We start from the raw sequence: 12,268 nt of genomic DNA, 5'->3' as shown, positions 1-12,268 counted from the left end.
ATCTTTGGGCTCAACAATCCTGAATATTTACGACCAAAAATCTTTGTGTGTGTGTGGGAAGCCGACAATAAATAATAATAAATAAATAGCCGTAAATAAAAACGAGCACGTCTGGCCTGATGTTGTTTTTTGGAAGAAAATTGGGTTCCCCAGGCGGCATAAAGTATTTTGGGTGTCTGGCGACATCGCCATTTTATAGGCTTCCGGCAACCTTCGGGAACACTCAGCAAAGATCTGCACACATCCGGAAGCGTTTTTTCTTCTTGGGTTTTGTGAGATCACGTGTGAACACGCGAGATTACGAGATCGGCGGCGGAACACCATATTTAAAGTATGCGTGTGGTGCTCTGTGGGGCATACCACACTCAACACGAACAAAACTGAGAAATGCCTGCTTTTTTTATCTTCATGTTTGGTGTCTGCAGCAGATCAAAAACATCTTTCAAGAGTTGAAAAATCCTTGTGTGTGTAGCAGGTGTAAGCTAAGGGACTTTCCTGCACTGTTGTCATACATCACGTTTACTTGTCGTGGTGAGTCTATTCCTTGGGTTTGTTACTTGGAATGTTATCGCAGAGCGAGGAGGAAAGCACGTAAAAAGAATCAAAGTTTGGGATCATTTCACCCTGAACAAAAGTGCAATGTACTTTGTGCGCGTATGCTCGAAAATTCACATGCGTGTTCCTCATGCGGTGAGGGCCGCACACGTATGGACAACCTCATCGGCTGATCACCATCATCATCATCATCATCATCATCACCTGCGAGTCCTGTTTAGCGCTCTAAAGGACGGCTGGGGGGGACGCCAAAATTGCTCGCCAGAGAAGAAGGAAAGTGGGCCAGTGCTCCGAGCCAGCATGGACGCCCCAACACACACACGCGCGCGCACACACACACAGAAATGTCTGGATTGATTCCACTGTCACAGCACAGTTTTACTTTTTCAAATTGTGACGATGAAGAAGGCTTGTCTTCTACATGAGAAGCTTCCAGAAAGTTCCGTTTTTTTGCGTTAGGGGTTTGCATTCAATTTGCCAGGGGAAAAAAAGGAAACAATTTTCAAATACAAATATTCATGTGGCTAAACTGATCATTCTCATTGATCACATGACAAGCCCGAGACCAAATTCAATGTTTTCGTTGGCATTCAGAAATCAAACTGTCCGTGTGTCCGTTTTCGAGAGCCTGCGCAGGGCACGTAGAGCCTAACGAGACTTTTTACAAGCACAGCTATGAGAAATTTACAAGCTTGTAAAAAAAAAAAAAAAACATCAAAAATGAACTTGCAAAACCCAAACAGGACGAAAGCCCCGTGTCGAGATTCGAACCACAAACCTCAGGACTGTGAAAACAGTCCTGAGGTTTGTAAAGGACCTGTAAACCACTACGTCGGCCTGTGAGCAAACTAACGACTGAGTACGAATCAGCGCTTTTTTCTTTTCTGTTGAAAATATGTCGAAGGTGCCGGAGACGTGCGCGAGCGCCGTCCACCGGCACGAAGACGGCGGACGAAGGACGGCGACGCCGACGAGTCCTGACGGGAAGTGGCCGGCCTGACACGGCCGCCCCTCATCAAAATAAATCAGCGCCGCAAAAGCGTTTCAACGCGTTGGCCGGCCGGCCGACAGCCGAGTCACATTCAACGTCGCAATGAAACCAAAATCAAAATATCCGCAAATGATGACAAGCCACAAAAATAAATAAAACAATTTAAAAAAAAAAAAAGATCCGCGCTGCGTCAAAAGGAACACGTCACGTCCGTCAAAGTGTGATCCGGTTCTGATCCGCATTGTCAGCAGCGTAAACGACAAACAGGCGGGGGAGGGGCAGAGGACGGGAAGCACCGGTGCTCAGCATTTGTCGATGCGAAATCACATGACCTCGATGCGAAATCACATGACCTCAAACAGACAACGCGTCTCCAGCCGAACAGACGATGCGTGCGTGCGTCGGGGTGTTAGGCAGGAGCTGATAGTAGGTAACAGAAACACACACCTACACGACTACACAAACACCTGCACAAAACCACTTCCATAGACACTCCCACGTACACAAATGCATTCAAACAGACAGAAAACACAAGTATGTACAAACACATACACAAACATACACGCACACACACACATTTACAAGACACGTGCGCACTTACACGCACACAAAACCACTTCCACAAACAAACACTCATACCCACACAAACGCACGCACACTCTCACAAATACAGAACACACAAATATACACACGATGGAAAAAAAAAAGTCACCGAATCAAACACACCCGACTTGTGCTGACCCCAAACCATTTCGAGGGTCAGTGTGCGCGCGTGTGTGCGCGCGCTTGCGTTGCTTCTGCTGTTGCCATAGTAACAGATGCCACTCGTGGGACCAAAGTACAGCGTGCTGATGAACAGGTAGAAGAAACGTGTGTGTACATGACTGTGTTTGCGTGTGTGTGTTTCACAAAGCTGTGATTGTGTGATGATTGGCAGGGGGGTGATTTATAACACGACCCCTGACCCCCCAGCTCATAAACCATCACACACACACACAAATGAAGATATGCTCAACATTTGTGGTCACATGATGTGAGGTCGTCTGCCATTGGCTGGCGCCCAGTCCAGGGCGCACCCTACCTCTTGTCCGAAGTCATTCGGGCAGACTGCAGCTCACCCAAACACGATCGTGAGGACAAGCGCTTTCGAAAATGGATGGCTGAATTATTACATAAACACTAAACCTCGTTTACCTCAGGGATAGTGAATGAAATTGTATATTATATTATTAAATACATGTATAAGTTTCATCTATGCATTTGAATGCCAATTTGTAAAAATATTTTATTTGTCCACTTGAGGTCACCATGCACACACACGACACTAGCACACGCCTATCGGGCATGCCCTGCTTGAACAACGTGAACATGCGCCCATGGTGTGAACAGACGATTTCTCGGGTCAACCATTTGCACCGTTCCTCACCGAAGGTCCTGCCTGCAATGTAGTCAGCAAAAAGCATGCTGGGAACGCTGAATTCATTGTGGTGATGTTTAAAACAACAGTACTGTAGTGGTACAAACTCAAGCTAAACATTGCTCTTTACTTGCATTTGTTCCTGTCCATCTTGTTGAGTGTGTGCGCATTAGCTATTTGTCGGGTTAAGGTTGGTATTTGTGAATTTATTTCATAAAACATTGTCAACATACATGGTCGCCGTTATCAACATTTACTCACGCGCACAAACCAATGTTTACCAAAGCTTTAGAGGATGATTCGACAGAACGCCGGCATGTTTACGTACAATCGTTAGTGCTAGCGCTAGCTTGCTAGGCTACATAATGTTTTGTTGCCTGCTTGCGAGCCGTATCCTATTAAAAGTACGTGAACATACCTCAAGCAGTCCTTGAATGAACGTCCTCTCCCGAGCAACGGTGACGACCACCGCACGTTTTTCCTCATTTCGTTCTTTTTTTCCCCACACAATACACGGGCAGTAGTCTGACATAGTGCAATCATGAAAGACCAAATTTGTCTGGTAGTCTGATCCAGGCATAAGAATGTTAGCACAATTGACCTTCTATGAGTCGATGCTCCCACGTTTAAATCAATTAGCATGTAAAGCTGATTGTATCCGAGTTGTGCAGGTGAGGAATTGCGCTACACTCACCTATAAAATATAAATTAAAAAAATCCGCAGTAAATGAACAGCGGTATAGTGAGGGATTACTATATTGGAAACTTTTGTTTGTTAGTGACGTTTAGTGGCTGCAAGTAATAAGATGACGCGACGCTAACTAGCCTGTTGTGTTGACGCTGTTACGAAACATTTGAAGTGTCAGGCCGAAGCGAAAAAAAGCCGTATGACGGCGAGCCGGTTAAGCGGGAGGCGAGGTGACACTTTCCAAAGCAGGCTTTGCTAGCGCTTTGCTCGGCCGTCGGGCACGCGCACCCACGGCGAGCGCGGCGAGGCCGAGCAGCTTTGCTGACACGGCCGTCTGCGCGCCGAGTTGACGAGTTGGCTTTTAAGAGACTTTCGAAGAGCGACAGCATCATTAAAGTGTCGGATTAGAAGAAGAATTCGCTGAGAACTGACGCAGCTTCACACGCAATGCAACTTCGTGTGCGCATGTAAGTGTGTGCGTGTATGTGTGTGTATGGCAATTATTTGATCATCTACGAGTGCGCTAACCTATCAGTATTTTTTTAATCCTCACTAGTGAAACAATTCAGCGCACTAGTAGAACAACTACATGTTGCCGGGGAGGCAAAACTGTGCATTAGTTAATAACTGCATGCAACTATTCCCATCCATCCATCCATCTTCTGAGCCGCTTCTCCTCACGCGGGTCGCGGGCGTGCCGGAGCCTATCCCGGCTGTCATCGGGCAGGAGGCGGGCTACACCCTGAACCGGTTGCCAGCCCATCGCAGGGCACATAGGAACAAACAACCATCCGCACTCACAGTCAAACCTACGGACAATTTAGAGTCTCCAATTCATGCATGTTTTTGAAACCGGAGTCCCCGGAGAAAAGCCACGCAGGCACGGGGAGAACATGCAAACTCCACACAGGCGGGGCCGGGGATTGAACCCGGGTCCTCAGAACTGTGAGGCTGACGCTCTATATCCAGTCGGCCACCGTGCCGCCGCATGCGTGCAACTATTTATGTTATAAAATTCTACTAGCTAACATCTCCTGCTTCACCAGTAGTACTAGCAAAAAACATAGTTGTCGATTGATGTACTGTTTCACCTCACTAGTAACATGTAATTGTCCTACTAGTATGCCAAAGAGTTCCGAGTTCCTACTAGTGTGCAGAAATGTCCGAGTAGCGAAAAAAAACAACAGCATGACCAATAAGAGAGCCGCTGAATTGTCTTACGAGTGAGGACAAAAAGCATACGAGTATATGAACAAATTTAAACACACACAACACACAGACACACAGACTCTGTACACTCTACTCACACTGACCTACACTCACAAATACACAGCCCCCTAAAATCAGAGAAACACACACACACACTTATGCAAACACACGCGCGCACACACACACACACACACACACACACTACAAAGATGCTATGCTAATACTAATTATCCTGTATGTGTCCTTTAAGACCTTTGGACGTAGCTCGGTGTGAACGTGATTTGACAATGTCGTCACATCACGTGTGTGAAACTTAAAAACACACACAAAGCAAGAATATTTCTGAGTAGCACGTTGCCGTGGAAACGTCAACACTAAATGTTGCTCAGCTGCTCGACTTGATTGTCGATGCTCAAAAAGAGGACAAATTTAAAGGCAACGCCGACAGCTGCTCTCGGGTTTCATACCTTCAACGTGTGCACGCGCACACAAAATAGGCAGGGGGCGCTGCCTCGTCCGTCCAACGACAACTCATGTCGGAGAAAAGGTCAGGCCCGCCGCCGCCGCCGCCGCCGCTCTGAACAAACAGCCGCCACGCACGCCAATGCGACACACGCCGTGGCCACCTGTTGCGGTCGTGTCGTGTTGACAAGCAGCACAATGTTCACGTCGTCTTCGCCAGGCAAGGAAATGACCTTTGGCACTCAAGGTCGCACTCTGACCCCCGACACCACCACCTTCACATTCATTATTATCATCATCGTCAGTGGTGGGAAGTAATCAAGTAAAAATACTTTGCTACTCGAGTCGATTTTTCAGGTATCTGTACTTTAGTTGAGGATTTATTTGCGACCGACTTTTTTCTTTTACTTCCTCCGTTTGAAAACCAATATGTGTACTTTCTACCCTTCATTAAAATAAAGAGAAGGAATGTCAACCATCATCATCATCATCGGGGATAAAACGGTTGACAGATAAACGGTGACAACCTTGCCGATGCGTTGAAGGCAGCCCTCGGGCAGCGCAGTCCGGTCCGGGGCGTATGCCACTTTTCGCTCAGCTCACCCAAAACCCAACGACGATAAGCGCTGCAGAAAATGGACGGCTGCTTATTTAGCGTCTTTCAGAGGTTTTTGTTATTTCCTCTTGCATCCCCAAAAAAAAAGATCAAGCAAAGCAAACAGAGATGATGATGATGATGATGATGATGATGAAGACATACTGTAGGATAGGGCGATGATTCAATTGCATCCATTTTGTGTCCGGACGATTTTTTTCAATCTTTTTTTTTCCGTAGATGAAAGATGGCTGACGTGGCTGCGAAGAAAGAGGAGCTCGTTTGCAAAAGAACAGTCAGTGTTGCTGCAGTATATTTAATTAGCCACTTTTTCCACCGCTCTGGCGACTATTTTTCATAAACGCAACGAGCAACTTTAATCCGGTTCATGCGCAACCGGCATTTGAAACGATTCCTGCACGGCTGCAACGAAGGATTATTTTAACCGTGGATTCATCTGTCGATTATTTGTTTGAGCGATCGAGGAAAGGGACGGAAAAAAATAAGTTTTTAATTACCATCCCTGTATTCTAAAACGTGATTTCAAATCGACCGAGCAGAAAATGCACAAACATATTTTGATGATGATGATGATTCCGGTGCTGTTTGGTCCGTAACAGCCGTCAGGAATCCACAAAAATGTTGATCATTGTTCTCCAAAGTAAAAGCAGATGTTTGCAAATGTCTTGTTTTGAAAATAAAAAACAACAAAGATAAGCCGTCTGCTTTCATGGAGGACCACAGAAATCCGAGAATATTTACTCTTGAGAGGCTGAAACGCCGAGGACTTGGACAAGGTGCTGTGAAACAAGGTCTCTGAACGATTAATTGATGATCAAAATAGTTCAACAATTCATTTATTCATTGTTGCACTTCGTTTATAACTATGGGAAATGTAACTCCACACAGACTCAAACGCAGAACCTCAAAACTGAGAGGCAGACGTACGAACCACTATCCACTGCACTGCTGTTGTCTTTTTGCTATATGACGCAAGTGACTCCAACTCGCGGTGACAAATTCCTTGTGTGTTTTAAACTTCTTTTTAATCAAGATGACTCGGATTCGGACTGATAATCCGAAGTGATATTGCAATTCATCGTTTTCATGATGTTTTTTTTTTATAGTTTGAGTCTAAATTTAGAGTCTTGCGCCTTCAGTGTAGTACCACTTTGTGCCATAACATCTCTGGCAGCGCTGAGCTCTACTGGAAGACATGCAGCGTAACTAACAGCAAGAAGAAGGGCAGCGAAGGTCCCCTACTAAGCTCCAGTAATAGTAGTAGCGCCCACATCGCACAGAGAATATTTACTTGTGAGTATTGTCGGATTTTGAGTACGTGTTGCTGCGCCACGTGTGTAAAGTAACGGTTGTTGGAAGCTTTACAGTTACCATAGCATCTATGCTAAGGTCCCCTAGCCCGTCTGTGGCGAACTGTCGTTTGGTTCTCCAAACTGTGCACATCCTGGCAGAATTTGTGAAAAATGTGACTGTTGACGGAACGTGGACCATCTGGTGATTTTCTTGATTGCGATGTTTTGCTTAATAATTGCGCCGGTCTGAAATGCCTTCTCGTTTAATTTGAGCTGTATTCAAAATAAAATAAGTGTGTTTGGCCTGTTCACTCCTGCCGCACGTCTTACAAATTGTGCCACGGTGTGTAAACGTATGAGCACGACTGGTTTGGTTTGGTTGATCATTTTGGTCTTTAAATGTACAATGTTTAATTCTGTTTTGTTTTCTGTGACAGTTTGAACCTAAATTTCAACGGCAGTGGAAAATAACTCACGTGAAGCAAGCACGCTTTGCCTCGGCAACACCTGAATAAGTTGAAGTGTGTTTAAAGCGTGTGGGAAGGTTATTATCAAGCTTAAGCTATTAAAACCTGTTTTTTTATACTGCACGGTCTCTCTGGCGGGTGCGTCTGGAATGTCATGTCGGCGCCCTCACGGTGACGTGACATTTTCATCACATTTTCATCTCCAATCGGCCAAACGTGACAAAACGCCACACTTCCTTCCTTCCTTCCTTCCTTGCGTCCTTCCTTCCTACAGTGAACCTCCTTCACATGTCCCTCCTCTTCCTCGCTGCACCCGCCGGCATGACGCCGCCACAAAAAACGACGCCGACACGCTCGCCATCGGCAATCGGCGAGGAGCCGACGTGACCTCTGCCGAGGCACTCAAGCAGGCCAAAGGTCAAAGGACACTTTGAGGTCAGAGTTCACTGCACTTGCTTAAAGGTCGTGAGCCGTAACACTTTGTTTTTAAGCTGCCAAAAGATGGAAGGTCAACGTTCAACGGGCAAATGTCTCGCATACATACGCGCGCGCCTCATCAATCAAATTATACTTTCGACTCAATGTTCACCGCCGAGTTGTGAAAGATTTGAATTACAATTATTACCATTATTATTATGATTATTATTGGGCTGCAGGAGGAGGGATGTTAATCAACGGAATGTGTAGTCTCACCTAAATAACAACACTAACAATAATTTGAATTGTAATCATCTTGCAGCTTCCATGAGGAGGGATACAAAAGAATGGAAAAAGTAAAGTCGTGTAAACAATTACCGTCATCGTTATTAATATTATTTGAATAACGATATTGCGGGAGCAATAAACGGAAAGAGTAATCTCATGAAAATAAGGACCATAACAATAACAATTATTATTGTCTGAGCCCGGTTGGACGACTGGGCGGAGTAATGTCACGAAAAGAATAATAATTCATATTATCATCATTGTTATTATTATTGTGTCGCATGAGCGGCGAGGTTAACGAATGGAAAGAGTCACGTTATGTCAAGAACAATTATTATTATGATTATTATAATTATTGCAAGAATCCAGTTGCATGAAGAGCTTCCTAATGAAGGCAAATATTAATGTCATGGAAAGAATGATGCTAAAAATGAATCTTGTCATAATTCGGTTGCACGGAGAGGACTTTAATGAATGGAAAGAGTGCAGGCAGGTTGCATAGGAACACAGGAAACGCGTGCGGGTCCCCCAGGGGCCAAAGTGCCCCAGCAGGGGAACAAAATGCTGACTTGCAATCGCAAAATAAGAAGAAGGGGAAAAAAGCTTGCCACACATCAACTCAGCAAAAGTTCACCTTTCCACAAAGAAAGTGCTACTCACGTGTCAAGTCAAGTGGCTGTCAAAGCAAAAGTGTGCACGTCGTCGTCGTCGTCGTCGTCGTCTTCACATCGCGCCGCCGCGCGTGCGTGCGTCTCGCAGTCTTTACATCCAGGAGGAAGAAGAGGAACGAGTGTCTGCACGCACAAAAAATACAAAAAGGAAAAAGAAGTCCTCCTCCGCGCGCGACCCAGCTGTTGCTCTCGTGCACGAGCGCAACGAACAAATACGAAGGGAAGAGAGGGAAAGAAAGAGGGGAAGAAAAGAGGAGCGCGAGCTAAGTTGTTTTGAGGTCCGCGCGTGTGCTGTGCTCTCAATGGGCCGCCAGCCACACTCGACCGGAACGCCCACGTCCACCCGGCACGCTTGATTGCCCCTCAAACACAGACACGGAGAGAGAGAGAGAGAGAGAGAGACCAAATCTCGCGAGGTTACGCCTGGGTCCTGCTTCTCAAACTTTTAACCTCAAAAAATAAATACATCAATAAATACTTTGTTTTCCACGTACCATCGCAATGACTAACATTTAAAATACCGTAATGTAGAAGGCAGAGGTTTCATTCCTAAACAGTATACCTGCATTAATTATTCTAATACCTTTGAACATTAACACTGTACTAAAATATATGAAAAGGAAAAAAGTACTAAAATAATGATTACATTCAAAAAATGTTGAACATACAAGTTAAATAAGTCGTAATTCCCTTTAGAAAAATATTTAAAATAAGCAGCTCTTAAAGATTGAATGCAAATGTATCGTACTGTACTTAAAAGTCAAATACAACTGAACTCTACTTCAAAAGTAAAAAATAGGGATATTGTTATATTATTACACTTGTTTTTCACAGCAACACCAGCACAAGTATTCCCTCTTGAGTAGTCACTGATACCGATACCAAGTACCTGATACCACGAGTACTTTTGAGCCATAAAACTTCAATGAATACAATGACAGATAATTGTGACCAAAGACTTTTCTCTTTCTGACACACATCATGAGTCGCTGGAGTGTCAAACCGCCGCACTGTAGCGCCAACTACTGGGCAGGAGGACTTACTCAATATTGGATTTTATTTTATTTTTTTTGCCTTAAGTATCGGTGGCTGGCATCAGCAGCCTTCACAAGTACCCGATACCTTGAAATAAGGCCGATATCGGCCCGATAAAAATACCGTAGAAAAAATTGAAAAAAAAAATAATAATCTTTTGCATACCACTAGTGGTACTCATGAAAACATTTTGAGAATCATTGTAGTACAGTACATTTACAAACAATATGACGTCACGTCGTACAGCATTTCTTCCACTAAGTCCAAACATGAGCTGACTGTATAATAATTACTCATTGACTTAAAAGTAGTCGAAATTGCTGTGTATGTAGTACTAAGCAGTAGAAAGGGTTAGGGCTAATTGTGTGCAAGGACAAAATAATCCAAAGATAGCTAATAAAGTTGCTCAAGATAGCCAACTTTGTAGAAAAAAAATGTAAGAATAATAATAATCATTTTAGGAAGCAGTATAAACTGGCTAACTTTGTGTAAAGTAACATAAACTACCAAAGTGTAAAAGTATGAATTCCTTAAATGTATGACGTAGTATAAACTGTCTAAAGTAGTATAAAGCAGATAACTGTCAAGTCACATAAACTAGCTAACTTTTTAAAGTAACATAAGATGGTTAACTACATAAAGTAGCATCAACTAGCTAATAGCGTATAAAGTAACACAAACTAGCTGTGTATAAGATAGTATGAACTTCCTAACAGTGTGTAAAGTAGTATAAACTAGCTAACAATATAAAGTAGTCTAAACTAACCATTTTGTTTAAAGTTGTTCAAGGTAGTCATGTTTATCCAGAGCGGTGGCTAACAAGCGCAAAAGAAAAAATGACGTAAACGGGCTCATGTTGAAGACATTCGATTGCTTTTTTTGGGGGGGGGGAAGTATTTGAAAGCAAACAGTTTCAAGTTCAGCTCACCTATTTGGTCATCGTTTACTAAAAGCTTTGCTCAATTTCCCCTTTTCCTATTTTGAAGCTCAATGACTTATTTCCAGGCTTGCAACTGTGACAGGGGTGCAACAGTCTCCCCCTAGTGTCTACTGGCCGCTACCGCTATTCCTTCTCCATTTCTCCATTCCGCCATTTTCTCCAGCGCAGATGTTCATCGACGAACAGTGGCGATATTTGGTGCGTGCCAAGTGTACAATTTCACAGGGCGCCCCAAAAAAAAGACAAAGAAAGGGACACGGACACGGACACGGACACACACACACACACACACACACACACACACACACACACACACACACTCACGTCGGGTGCTTTTTATTGGCTATTTGGCATGACGTGATCATGAGCGTTTGTATGGGGAACTGGCGCCCCCCTGTGGAGTCTCTGTGGAAGAGCTGGCGGTTCATTGTTGGGGAATAATGGGAAAAGTATTTTTGATTTTTTTCGTCAATATTGAGAGGGTAAACTCAAAACCTGACACAGTTTTGTTCTTAACGACTGTAGTGTATTGTTATTCCATTTTGAGAAGGACGGACGTGAAATCGTTGACATAAGAGGAATTATGAATTATTATCTTAGTGCCACTGCCTTGTATTGTCTCTTTTATTAGCCTGATGCCACGATGCTTGATTGAGTGCTTCTCAGCTTTTCATTGTTATTTTTAATTATTTTTTTGAAGGTTGGGGGTGTTCAAATGAACTGACATTAGATAGTAAAGTCATACTGTGGAAGTGTGATCGCTCAAAATAAGGTCAAATGAAATGCTGAAAAGTGTCGATCTGCTGAATGTTTCACTGTCAAAGTACTCAGTGTGTGCAATTAAATGACTGTTTTTGATACCAGTTATGTATTTACTGGATACAGACAACTACAATTTTTGAAAGAAAAATGACCACTCATTTTTAATTCACGAACAGTCTTGGAATGGACGAGGATGGCGCAGAACCTTTTCTCACGCCGGGTAAACTTGATTGCCTTCATGGCTCAGGTATCTTTGTTTGTTGCCTAAAATTCTCCTTGCACCTTCGTCGAGTTGCCAAGCGATGAAAATGATTATCATAGCAGGCCTCGTTCTGTTTTGATTTCATTAAACAAACTATTCACACATTCGCCAGCTTTTCTGGGCCCAGCATGTGAGTGTGTGTGTGTGTGTGTGTGTTTCAAGGGTTTAGGCAAGGATGACGCCGGCATGCGACACA

General features: G+C 43.9%; 1 protein-coding gene across 1 annotated transcript in view; it reads right to left on the bottom strand.

The window, feature by feature from the left end:
• LOC133396710 (sodium channel protein type 4 subunit alpha B-like) overlaps positions 1-11,124 on the bottom strand; it is an 82,936-nt gene extending 71,812 nt beyond the window's left edge. The window contains exons 1-2 of the mRNA XM_061666829.1: positions 11,037-11,124; positions 9,063-9,196 (exon numbers count right to left, since the gene is read on the bottom strand). The gene's annotated coding sequence lies outside the window, so the exon portion shown is untranslated. The remainder of the gene's footprint in view (positions 1-9,062; positions 9,197-11,036) is intronic.
• Between the last annotated feature and the right edge of the window lie 1,144 nt (positions 11,125-12,268).

This window comes from Phycodurus eques, chromosome 21 (genome assembly GCF_024500275.1).
Source record: "Phycodurus eques isolate BA_2022a chromosome 21, UOR_Pequ_1.1, whole genome shotgun sequence".
Classification (NCBI taxonomy): domain Eukaryota; kingdom Metazoa; phylum Chordata; class Actinopteri; order Syngnathiformes; family Syngnathidae; genus Phycodurus; species Phycodurus eques.
The sequence above is the reverse complement of the archived record's forward strand: the minus strand, read 5'-3'. Positions and strand labels throughout refer to the sequence as shown.